The following is a 13,441-nucleotide window of genomic DNA, read 5'->3' on the forward strand; positions in this document are numbered from 1 at the left end:
AGTCTGTGGCCGTCTGTGACTTCGCGGAGCCGACACGGAGGAAAATTTAGCAACTGCACCGTCCTTATCTGTCGACGTGATCGTAGGCGGGTGCCAAGCTGGACACGACGGGAATTTTTGACACGTCGGCTTTCCACTGAATGCAGATGGAAAAAGTAAAAGTTGCAGCGTGATTATTGTGTGGAGTGCTTCTGCCTGTTTGCGTGCCGTGCATGTGGATCTTTGCCGTGGCAAGCTTTTGCCAAACCGCGCGCGTGTGCGTTCAACTTCTGCGAACCGCACAAGTTTTAACCTGCACATGGTCGATTACCTACGCTCGCATTTCACTGCAGTTCTCCTGGCCAACCGCGCCAAGTTCGGCTACACCATTTGCGGCTGAATTTCCCTTAGATGCACCTGGCACCCGCGAAACGCGCGAATTGGCCATTTGCGCTGGTCTGCGTGGCTTGCGTTGGCGTGCCCTGCCAGTTATAGTGCCGACGCAGGAGGTTTCAGTCATACTGCAGTGCTTCGGTCCACAACGATCGTTCGTCACTTGTCGCTGATGCACGCCTTGGTTTTCACCCGGAGGATTAATGTCAAAAGACACGCACACGTAGCTCAAGCGAAGGTGACAATCTGGGCTGTCAGGGAGTCGCAATAGGAGCTCATCTTTCGCCTAAAGGTACGATCGATATTTTCCCATGACGCCGAAGGTTGGAACGGTTGCGTATGGTGGAGGGAAACGTATAGAAACATATTTTGTAGAACTCAATGCTTGTCCGTAAGTTAAAATGATACCTCGAGTTTTAAATATAACCTCACGTACCACAAGCGAGAGGAAAAGTAATTTGAGGGCACCACTTTGCATCACCATTGTGAGCGCGTGTTTGGCGACACACGTTAATTCTATGATTTTCACGCGGGGAAGATATGAGAAAATACTTCACATGCTTAAACATGTGTGGTCATCACAAGTTAAAATCCATGAAGTGCTTCAACTCTAATCCATCTGTTAAATATGCAGGCAAAATTTTAATTATCTTCTCGACTGACTCGCACCGACTGCGTATACATATACCCCGCTGTTCGCAACCGCAAAATCAACATAAAAGTCATCCCAAGTCGAGTTATCTTCATGAAATATATTAGGTTGCAATTATATTAGTTCTGTAGTGATGTATATTTTATTTTATTAATAGTGCATGAACAATATAGGCACATATTAATGCTTGCCAGCTTATTACGTAATGCGTTTTTCCGTTGCTAGAACATTCGATTTTTAAATTCAGTTATTCATTAGCATTTCTAAGATATTATCGGCTAGTAAAGTGCATCTATTCACAAGCTTTACTATGACAGGAGTGAATAATAATAAAACTATCATTATTCACTCCTGCTATGACTTATACATTGTGTTTTTTATTGTTTGAACCTTCTGCGCGATTTTTTTAGTATAGCCATTGTTTACTGGTTCGCAGTTTATTTTGGACGTTACACACCTATTGGTGGGGGTTACACACCGAGTGGGTCTTATACTGGGTTATATAATGAACCAGCTTTCTACATGTGTTCTCTATATGATTTATCATTCGTGCCTACATACGCAATTATAACGATATTCAACAGGTTTATGACAAATGCCAGAGGCCTGGTTAGCATTATCATTTAATGTTGTATGTAGGGGGATTTCAAAAAGGTCTCTGGGCCATTTTATATAACGAGTGAAATGAAGTGAAAAGACGGGGGGGGGTACTCTGGTAAAATATCGCCCCGGTGCCTTCACTCGCGAGGTGGTTTTTGTTGCTCATATCTTCCATCTGAGTGCAGATCATTGGAGTGTTACACATTAAAGTTCACATAATTGTTGGATCTGCGATGAAAACCTCACAGATGTTCACGCATGCATGCACGCACATATACACTTTTTTTTTCTCTCTCTCACACATTCTCTCATTTCCTCCCTTCATCACTCCCTCCTGATCCTCATGCCCTGCCTCCCGCCAACCCGCTATTCCTTCTCTCCTTTTTCACCTCCTTCCCTCCCTCTTTCCTTTCCTCCCTTCCGCCCTCGCTCGCACTTAATTCCCTTGTCTCTATCCAATTTTATCCCGCTCTCTAACTCACTCACTCTGTTCTTTTTTTCTCTACTCTTTCGTTAATTTGATAAGTCCCACCGCTTTCCTTTCTTGATTAGCTTGCCCGGTTTCTCGTCTTCTCTTGCTTAGCGGAAAGTACATCCTGAATTAAGAGATGTTATTTACGGAGACTACGCGTTGGATGAAATGCGTACTGCCGAGACCACTCAGCATGAGCCAATGTCGTATAGCATATAAGTAATTGATCTGTACAAAAATAGAATAATTCTCCCCATATGAACAAATAGGAGAATACAATATATGCTATCTAGCAGAAAACCATTTTGAACCTATGAATATATACCAACCAGACGCAGCTATAGTATCCCACCAAATGATTATTTGCACATTTGTCACAGGATTCCATCGTTCGTCATGCCAGGCTGTCAACGCACTCAGTGTGCTTGATTAGCTTGCCCAAGCCAGAAAATTTCCACTTTTAATGTGGCACAGTTGTTGGCATTGTCACACGGAGTGACAACCCTAGCCTAACCAGTTTCTGTATCGCGGGTGGGTGCGTTCGGCCTGCAATATAACGCTCCCGGATATATGTCCCCTCCACGTATAAAGCACTTAATACATTATTCCACGAAAGTGCATGTTATTTAATCAAGTATTAAACGACCATTTTATTCGGAACCACCAGCAATCTATCGTTAACTGAATTTTAACTGTTTCGACTGGCGATATCGGATTTTAGAGAATTATGGCATCTTGTCAAGAAGGTGATTTTCGTGAAACGTGCTACAATTTTACAAACGAATTTTACGTTTATTAACGAATTACACGCGATTAAAGTGGGCAACGCTACAAAGGTATTCTAGCATAACAATTGGATGAAAAGCGGGAATAGCTATGCATGAGAGCTATTCAGTTTGCAACTTTGGTGAAAGTAATGTGTCGCTTATATATATATATACATATATTCCATTAGAAGGTAATTATGGCTGCTGTTACAAAGTGCACAATAATAGACTATAGTGCACAGCTGAAGAACAGTAATGATTGCTATTCCTCAGATTTGAGACGCGAAAGAAAATGGTTAATTGACTACCATTATGAACAAGAATCACGATAGATGGCGAGGTCTGGGTTTCGCATATTGACTCTGAAGATACGTGCGTGCGTGCGCGCATGGGTGTGTGCGTGTGTGTACAGAAATTCGTCGGCACCACTGTCTATGGATCTGACTACTGAATGTGTTTGGACTTGTGTAATGGAAGGGGGCTGTGACAGCATTGTGGCGGCACTCACTCGCGCTCATCAACCATAAAATGAAAGAACAAAGTTGAAAAAGCGTCAATGAGAAGTGCTTTATTTTGCCTGCAGGCGACACCCGGTTCCGAGCGCGGCGGTTCTTTCATACGGCCATAAAGCAACCACCGGAAAATTTGACTACAAGTGCAATCTTTCTTTTCCAAATTTTATTCGCCGCGTGATGCTATATACGCGGAATAGTCGCAAGTAAAACGTTAGTCAGGTGTTGTGGCGTGAAAACAATTGACTGTCGCCATCGTGCTCCACTGAAAGCACCGTGCATAGTTCTTATGCACCCTGAAAATCTTTTATGATGATTGTGATCGTCAAGTTAAGTGCCGTCATAAAGTAGGCTATATAAGCGTAGGTTTCATGGGCAAGGACGAGGGCTGAAGTAAACGCGCAATATCATATTTATATGTACGCTCAACCATGCCACTGATGGCGACAACCTGGCATGTATTCGTGTATACCTGTGTTATATCACTTCTATTATCACGTCTTAATATTATGGTAAGATTTTTACTTGACTAACGTCTTTCTCTTCGTCTGGAATAGGTAAGTCACCAAGTATCTAATAACGTACAAATCCGGGTTAAACGCGTTCCCACCAGGTGTTCTCATATACTATGAAGTGAGTGTTGTAATATTATCTGGATAAAGCCTGCGAGTCTACAATCTGCACAGTAATAGTATAATAAGAATAATAAGCAGTAGCGGTAGCAGTAGCAGTAGCAACAGCAGCAACGTCAAAAGTGACAACAGCAGTAGCAATAGCAGTAGCAGTAGTAGTAGCAGTAGCGTCAGCCGTGGCAGTAGCGGTAGCCGTGGCAGTAGCAGTAGCCGTAGCACCAACAGCAGTAGCAGTAGCAGTCGCAGAAGCAGTAGCCGTAGCCGTAGCATTACCCGTAGCGGTAGCAGTAGTACTAGATTTGCAGTATCAGTTGAGATAGGTGTAGCAGAAAAACGGTGAACAAAAATATAGCGCACGTAGCTGTAGCGGCGGAATAAACACCAGCAGTAGCCGTAACAGCTGCAACGGCAGAAAAAGCGCAGTGTTAAACGTATAGAGCAGCGGCTATTTGAGCCTCGCTTACTACTGCAGATAAGGTCTATGACCCTCTGACCTCTGTTTGACCTGGCTCGTTTAGCTATTTCTGATATATATATATATATATATATATATAATATATAATATATATAGGGTTAGGGTTAGGGTTAGGGTTAGTCAGAAACAGCTAAACGAACCAGGTCAAACAGAGGTCAGGGGGACATAGACCCTACGAGCCTTACTACTAAGTTGTGCTAGATGTACTAGTGTGACCTATAAGGAGCCCATGTAAGAGAGACGAGACAAATATCTACCGACATTCGCACCAAACCTCAGGCGCTCGCAGTCGGCTATCCATTGCGCGAGTCTGGTTCTAGAAGCGTTGGGTACGTAGTTACTGCAGAAACTGCAACGAGGTAGTCCGTGTTGATGTTGTGCGGACGAGGTTGTATACGATCTTGTAGGCGAAGTATAAATCTCAAGGTCATGCTACTCACCTTTAGCCGTGGCGACGTTATGTTCACTCCATAATAAAGGCAATACTCGATACCGATATACACCTTCTTATGGAAGTGGTTGGCAAATTACCTAACCGTTCAATATATTCGTTTGAGACAATTTCTGACAATTCTGACTGAGCAGATTTGTTGTGGCTAGATGTTATGAACGAAGATACGGTATCATATCTCACTGACAGCAGGTGTGGCGCGAAGTCTAATAATGTTGATACGTGAGAAAGTCCATTTGACGATGGGGTTTCTAGTGGCGTTGGCCACATGAGGCGTTATCATGCTATTGCCAAATGAAAATGTGTTCGTCATTGCTTGTTGACTTTTTTAATGTGCAAGGACCGGGACATTGGGCAGAAATGTAGACACATTGTAGGCTCCCTACATGTTCTTGACGCCCACACTTCTCTGCCCAGCGGGGATCGTCATCACCTCATACCTGATTGAATGGAATATTATTAGCGACGTGTCCTCCCACTACTGCGGGGTCTGATTATCTTTTAGCAACTTTTTTGTGTGTCTACCTGTGACTCAAAACGAGTGTTTAATCGCCGAAACCAGAATGGAAGCGCTATTATGGATGTATGATGAGTATATGTCATCAGGAGTGAATAATAATAGATTATTCATAATATATATATTCAATGATATCTATTATTATTCACTCCTGATGTCATTGATGAAACACATGGCGGGGAGTGGAAAGATTACGGTGCTTTGAAGGAAGCCTGCTATAACACACAGAAATGAGGATCACTTGCTCTCGTGTATGCGACGATTATAACACTCTGTACATCTTTCCGCAGGTACCATAAAAGGTATAACATTAATAATATTGATTTTGCATAACATCAAAAGAAATAAAAATGGGAAAATGGTAAACTTTACGTTGTACACGTATATTTATATGTAGGCCTACAAAGCCGCTAGCTCCCTCTTTTAGCTCAGCGTATAAAAACAGCCAGTGATCAAAAAGCTGGCAACGCTGAATATAGCACGTTGCCGCAAAAATAACAAATGTGCCATTACAAAATGTCAAGGATGATACACACGAATATGCTGTGTATTCTCTTAGGCTGAGAATGCACATTGTGCCCAGGCGCTTTTGCAGAATTTCCGAATGTCCATCTTGGACCTTAGAATACATACACTTTTATACAATTACTAAAGATAATAATCAAGAAGACGGAAAGACCAGGCATTGCGATCACGGTGATCAAAAGATCAGGGTACGTAGGAATCATAACTAGAACGGTCATAAGCCATGGCAAGACACATATGAACACTACTAACTAAAGCGTTGCTTAAAATGTGATTACTATAGACACATAATAACCTCATACGGTTGGCGAACTTTAAGCATTCATTCCCATTAGAATAGGCATTAGTTGGCTGCAAAGGCGTTTCGCATTAATATTTCATTACTACTTTCGTTTCTACGCGTTTAAAATTCCTCTCAGGTTAGTAGGTTGCACCGTCTTTATAAGGAGTGCGGCATCTAATCTGTAATTCAAGCATTGACCCTACAACTTGGCCTAGCTGACCGAATGTGCCTATACTGCTGGCGGTAGGTACATAGCCATTGAGCAAGACAGCCGCAAGGCAATGCGCAGTAGAAAAAGATCGTATTTGTTCCGGTTTTATAGCTCAGTTGCTGCATAATAGCCACTTTCAAATAGAGGTTGATGCAGTGACTTATAACGTTAAGCAAGCCGAGTAAGAGCAACAAAAAATCATCGAGTGCCAAAAATTGGATGAGACGCAAATATAGTACTGAAGCCGTTAGAAGACGTTAAGTAAATGCCTGCTTCCCAGAGTGGCTGATTGATGTGCATGTTCTGGTTATCATTTTTGTTTGAGTATGTGTGCGTTCGTGCGTGCATGTGTATGTGTACGCGGGTGCGTGCGTGTGTGTTTTCGCGTGTTTGTAATTGGATCTAGACGCGTAAGTGAATAAGCGCAAGCGAATATGCGTGTAAGACAGCGCATGCGAACGAGCGAGCAAGAAGAGAGAGATAGAGAGAGCGAGCGAGAGAAAGAGAGAGGGTGAGAGAGAGAGAGAGAGAGAGAGAGAGAGAGAGAGAGAAAGAACAAGGGGGCAAAGGAAAGAGAGATAGAGTGAGCAAGCGAGAGAAAGAGAGAGGGTGTGAGAGAAAAAGAAACAGAGAGGATGAGAGAGAGAGAGAGAGAGAGAGAGAGAGAGAGAGTGTGAGAGAGAAAGAGAGTAAGAAAGAGACATAGAAGAAGGGGTTATTGGGGAATGTATAAAGTGAAAGAGAAGGGAGGAAGAAAGAATGACAATTAAAAAAAAATTGCGAGATACACAGATAGTTGGGTAACGAGTATCTCGATGCGTAAGTTATTAAGAACAGGAGAAGAGATAGAGTAAAGAAGAGGGAGTCGGAAAGGAAACAAGGGAGAGGAGGGAAGTGTGAGAGCAAGAGAGAGAGAGAGGGGGAGAGAGAGAGAGAGAGAGAGAGAGAGAACAAGGGGCCAAAGGAGCGAGAGAGAGAGAGAGAGAGAGAGAGAGAGTGTGAGAGAGAAAACGAGAGGGAGGGGAGAGCAAGAGAGGTGAGTAGGCTTAAGCCACAAGACAAACACACACAAAAGCAGGCATACAGGCATACGGGCAGACAGGCAGATGGGCAGCCAGACAAAAAACAAGATTTATCAAGATCTGAATAATTAGATTCGCACTAGCCAGCACAACCTCGTAAATATTGAAGCTACAAGCAGGGCGCATGCAAGTCCTTAAATATGCATTAGGAACTAACATTGGATAGTAAGCGGTGGATTTTCCGTTTGCCCTGAATATTCATATTTGTTCAGCTCACGTATGAACTTTTGCTAGCCCTAGTTAATTTGTCGCGTCATCATGTCAGCTGGATTTAGGTTACCTACGAGTTTCGAAAATATTTTCACAACAAACAGCGGTACGGGTAATATTTGCTCGACAGCGACTAAATTAGTTGTCAGTTTCAGTCACCGTCTCTGCTATACATATTTTCCTGTTCTCGTGTAGCTCCTCTTCTCATTCCGAACGCTCATTCTTCTATTAAAATTCAGAGTGAGTGCCATCATGTGCGCGGTGATGCGGTGCGCGGTGCGCGTAGGAGTAGATCTATTTATGGTATACAATTCTTCAGGATGTTGTAATAATTCGTTGCGTTTTGCATTCGTGTTGTGAGACAAACGCCCTCACTGCCAATTAAGCACGTCATTCGTATGAGCCGACACATGGCATGTGCCAGTACGGTATTACGCGATGCCACTTGTTTAGTTAGTAGATGCCAATATATCCCTCTTAAGTTTACACATTGCAGACTGTTCCACGATCTGAACTTAGATACGAAAGAACCCATTAAAATACATTAAACGTACCACGAGTAATGAACCTGTTATTGTTCTTAAAAGGACCACCCACGTAAGTATAGCGGTACTATTTAATGGTTTCTGGGCTCTATTGATTTAGTATTTATGCTTTCCTGCGACAGATCTCGTTTCGTTATAGAATGACCTAAATATACACAGCAGCTGCGGAAATTGGAAAATCACAAAGGTTTACTTACAAATGCTTGTAATCTCACGTTGGTATAGACACGACCACTGCTCACAATTTCGCATTTATGCTTGTTTACTTTTATAGCTTTAATACCTAAATGAATGAAAACCCTTTGTTCGCTATTGAGAATAGGTCATAGTTGTTTCCGGAGGATAGTGTTTTTGTGTCTAAAGAAAGGTTGCGCTATTTTTACACGGTAGAGTCAAACAAGCTATATTTACCGATTTTTTAAGGAATTAAATATGAATTCGGTGCGTATTAGCGTCTCATATAGATACCGTGAACGAGCTGGTACGAATAGGTTACTGGAGAATTAACTTGATTAGATATCAAATAGTGGCATTGTAGGTTATTGCAAATACTTGGCAATGGTTATTGGATTACGTGAATTGATTACAAGCCCCAAAAAGTGACAAATTGGACTAAATGTCATATCGTAGTGTTTACTCGATTACGAAAAGCACTGTGTTGATCGCGTGCTCGTGTCACTGACAGTAGATTATACCCGTGAATGCAAGAAAGAGTGTACAGCATGTTTTAATGAATCTAAGATGAAAATAAAACGTCATTTACATGTGATGCATGTATACACACGCGAACAGCAGCGATGCTGGATGCATGTAGATGACTATAAACTGACACTAACCTGATTACTGTGCACCTATAAACAAATTGAACGACATTGTTTTATATTCCACCTAATATATAATTTGCCCATACGACGTGACTGGGAGTGAAAATGTGGGTACTACATTACGGGGTGGCTTGGCGTTTTCGGTAGTCGTTGGCCTTCGGTTTGCACCAGTTTCAGCAAAATTCCCTTGAAATGTGCTGATCTTTATAAACGGTTGCGATAGCATCACTGCCAATGCGGACACAAAGCACACGGGGATTCCTCGAGTGCCATGAGGGATCAGCTCAAGTGGTGTTCTTGTTCCGATCAGCCCCGCTTAGGCTCGCGGGTAGCCAGCCCTGCAAATCCGCACGCACGCACGCATGCACGCACGCACTGCCCCGTGTTCTGCACCGCCGCGCATTAAAACGGTAGGCTACCGTAGTACCTATATACGTCTGTTATAAACATATACATTTATTTACAGTTTTCTCGATCTGCATTCAAGCAGATAACAACGTACCGATCACAAATGCTCTATTAGTGTTGCTCCTATTGAACCTGTCCTTCCGCTATAAAGCCCACTCTGCTCCTATATGCTGGCATTGCCCATCCGCTTCATTCATTTACGTCTGCCTGTGCTGCAATTTTCTCTACGCTCACTATAAGCATGTCAAGCACTTTCCATTGTCAGTTCAAAGGCAAAGGCATGTGCGTTGGTCGGAATATTAAGCAGTCGATGTAAAACTGGATCACTCCGCCTAGATAATAACATGCCTTTCAGACCAACCAAGCTATTCGGGAAGTACCGGCTTGGTTAGATGGAGATGCTGATATACAGTGGTATGCACGGAAAACCACGTCGCAGAGATCATCGTAAGACCTCGGCCGCTGAAACGCGAAGGAACCATGATTGTGATATTAATCGCACCCTATGCATGCATTTCTCGTCTACAAATCGTCCGTAGCTTGCCAATCTTTCCAATGCATCTAATTGTGGTCATCTCATTACACTAAACAACCAGCATGCGTGCTATTCCGTCACCACATATAAAAATAAATTGATTTGTTAGTTTGATATCAGACAACAAGTACTTTTATGGACGCGCATTTACGCTCAGTCTAACCGTTTTGCAATTGATGGATGGTGTTATGTCCCTATAATGTTGCTCTCTTAACAATTAACTACAAGTATTGTAGTCCTCAAGATTAATACAAAACGACGTTGGATGTCAAACCTTTACCAAATGTCTTCCCGATTTGTTAGCAGTTAGATCCGATAGCATCAGGTTCGTGATCATATATGATTTTTAGTGATAGTGATGCCAGGCTGCACTTTAGATGGTGACAATACTATCAGGAGCACGTTATAAATATTCACATTATCTACTTATATATACTACATACAGAATTTGTAGTGTTTTAATAGCCAAGAATCAAGGTAACCAAAGTGAAGTATATAAACAAAGTATATTTCAGCCGCTGTAATACCCCCGTCACACCGGGGTGGCGTCCTTACTGCGCTGCTACGGCAACGGAAAATGGGCCCAGAGCGCGCCATTTTTTCAAGCTTTGTAATTTAGTTGGGACTTTTTCGTCGCGTTTGTTCGCGTTTTGCCGGCGACCTTGCTACATTTTACTGGTCGCCGTACGCGTCACGATGGTCGCCTCCAGTGTGCACGGCTGCGTGTATACGGCGTTTCAATTATCTGCAAGCTATGACGGACGGCGCGTAAAGTTACATTGTCAGTTCCTGTGCATCATTACCGTAATTTGAAGGCAAATACTGACACCGTGTTTCGTCGAGAGATGCATGGGTTATATATGGAAAGTGTAGCACTATGAATTACGTTTACATTAATATCGAGAGACAATGAAAGATTCTTTTACAAATTGCCAGTGCTAACAACACAACCAAGAGTCTTATCATTACGATTTGCATACAAAACGCGGTCATTATGACTTTAGCAAACAGTGTGCACCATCCAGTCTAGAGGGTAACGGCCGAGGGTCAAGTGCTACCGATGCCAGTGGGTTGCAAGTGACAGCTGATCGAGTCGTTTGCTGACAAGCGCCATCTATTGTTGTCGTGCCAGCGCCTATATCTACACACACATAAGGTAAAATGCGACTGCTGTTTTCCACACATGCAGCACATCTCTCAACATGCCCACCCCTTCTCTCTTTTACACACGCACGCACGCCACACACGCACACACGCACGCCGCACTACACAACACACACGACGCACGTCCCCACACAAATACACACACACTCCCTCACGCGCACCACACACACACACACACACACACGACACACACACACACACACACACAGTCCTCAACACACCACACACACCACACACACACACACACACACACACACACACACACACACACACACACACACACACACACGCGCGCGCAGCTGCGGCGCGCGCCGCGCGCGCACACGCACGCATGCATGCACGCACATATTACACTTTTTTTTTGTCTTCTCTTCTCACACATTCTCTTCATTTCCTCCTTCATCAACCCTCCTGATCCTTCATCCCTGCCTCCGCCAAACCGCCTATTACCTTCTCTCCTCTTTTCACCTCCTCCCTCCCTCTTTACCTTTCCTCCTTCCGCCCTCGCTCGCATTAATTCCCTGTCTCTATGCAATTTTATCCCGCTCTCTAACTCACTCACTCTGTTCTTTTTTACTCTCTACTCTTTCGTTAATTTTGATAAGGTCCACCGCTTTCCTTTCTTGATTAGCTTGCCCGGTTTCTCGTCTTCTCTTGGCTTTAGCGGAAAGTACATCGCTGAATTAAGAGATGTCTTATCTTACGGAGACTACGCGATTGGAATGAATGGCGACTGCGCAGACACAATCAGCATCGAGCACAATGTCGTATGCATATAAGTAATTGAGTCTGCTACAAAAATAGAATATATTGTCTCCCCATGATGAACAAAATAGTGAGATACAATATATGCTATCTAAGCAGAAACATTTGAACCTATGAATACTATACCAACCAGACGCAGCTATAGTATCACCACAAATGATTATTGCACATTTGTCACAGGATTCCATCGTTCGTCATGCCAGGCTGTCACGCAATCAGTGTGCTTGATTAGCTTGCCCAAGCCAGAAAATTTCCACTTTTAATGTGCACAGTTGTTGGCATTGTCACACGGCATAGTGACAACCCTAGCCCTAACCCCAGTTTCTGCTGATCGCGCGCGTGGGTGCTTCGGCCTGCAATATAACGCTCCCGGAATATAATGTCCCCTCCACGTTATAAAGCCACTTTAATACATTATTACACGAAAGTCGCATGTTATTTAATCAAGTATTAAACCGACACATTTTATTCGGAACCACCAGCAACTCTAATCGTATACGAATTTTAACTGTTTCGACTGGCAGATATCGGATTTTAGAGAAATTATGCGCATCTTGGTCAAGAAGGTGATTTTCGTGAAACGTGCTACAATTTTACAAACGATTTTTACGTATTTATTAACGAATTACACGCGATTAAAGTGCGCAACGCTACAAAAAAGAGGTATTCTAGCTTAACAATTGGATGAAAAGCAGGGAAGTAACTATGATGAAGTATTCAGGTTTTGCGACTTTGTGTGAAAGTATGTTCGCCTTATTATATATATACATATATTCCATTAGAGGTAATTATGCTTGCTGTTACAACGTGCCCACAATATAGATATGTGCACAGCCTTGAAGAACAGTAATGAATTGCTATTGCTCAGATTTGCAGACGGCCGAAAGAAAATGCGTTAATTGAACTACCATCTATGAACAAGAATCACTGATAGATGGCCGAGTCTGGGTTTCGCATATTGACTCTGAAGATACGTCCTATATCAAAAGCAAGGTGCGGCTGATGCTTCACCTAATTCCATTCCTCGTGAAGACAAACAGACAAACAGAACGGACGAACGGACAGAACAGACATATATGACAGGCCAGAGGAGATGAGAGCGAGCAGACAGAGTAGAGAGATGCGTGTGCTGTGTTGTGTGCGCTGCGTGGCGTCGTGCGTTGCGATGCAGTGACGTGATTACGTGCAGCGCGCGCGTGTGCGTGTGTGTGTGGATGTGGTGATGCTGGGGGGGGGTGGCTTGAAAGAGTAAGTAATAATAATTTTCAATAATCACGAAGATTCCAATAATCCAATGTGCCTCATACTGAGCGTGTGCTTCGTTAATTGCTGTAGCCGAAGTATGACCCCGGCTGCACGTAGTTTTGGCACAGATGTGTTAGCAATAGATTACAGAACTGTGATGTGTATAGCTAGTAGTATTAGGCTAAGTATAGACC

At 43.1% G+C, this 13,441-nt stretch overlaps 1 protein-coding gene across 1 annotated transcript in view; it reads left to right on the plus strand.

The window, feature by feature from the left end:
* Positions 1-494: 494 nt before the first annotated feature.
* LOC106807029 overlaps positions 495-13,441 on the plus strand; it is a 51,366-nt gene continuing 38,419 nt past the window's right edge. Inside the window, exon 1 of the mRNA XM_014809232.1 lies at positions 495-664. The gene's annotated coding sequence lies outside the window, so the exon portion shown is untranslated. The remainder of the gene's footprint in view (positions 665-13,441) is intronic.

Source organism: Priapulus caudatus, unplaced genomic scaffold (assembly GCF_000485595.1).
Source record: "Priapulus caudatus unplaced genomic scaffold, Priapulus_caudatus-5.0.1 Scaffold191, whole genome shotgun sequence".
NCBI classification, from domain to species: domain Eukaryota; kingdom Metazoa; phylum Priapulida; class Priapulimorpha; order Priapulimorphida; family Priapulidae; genus Priapulus; species Priapulus caudatus.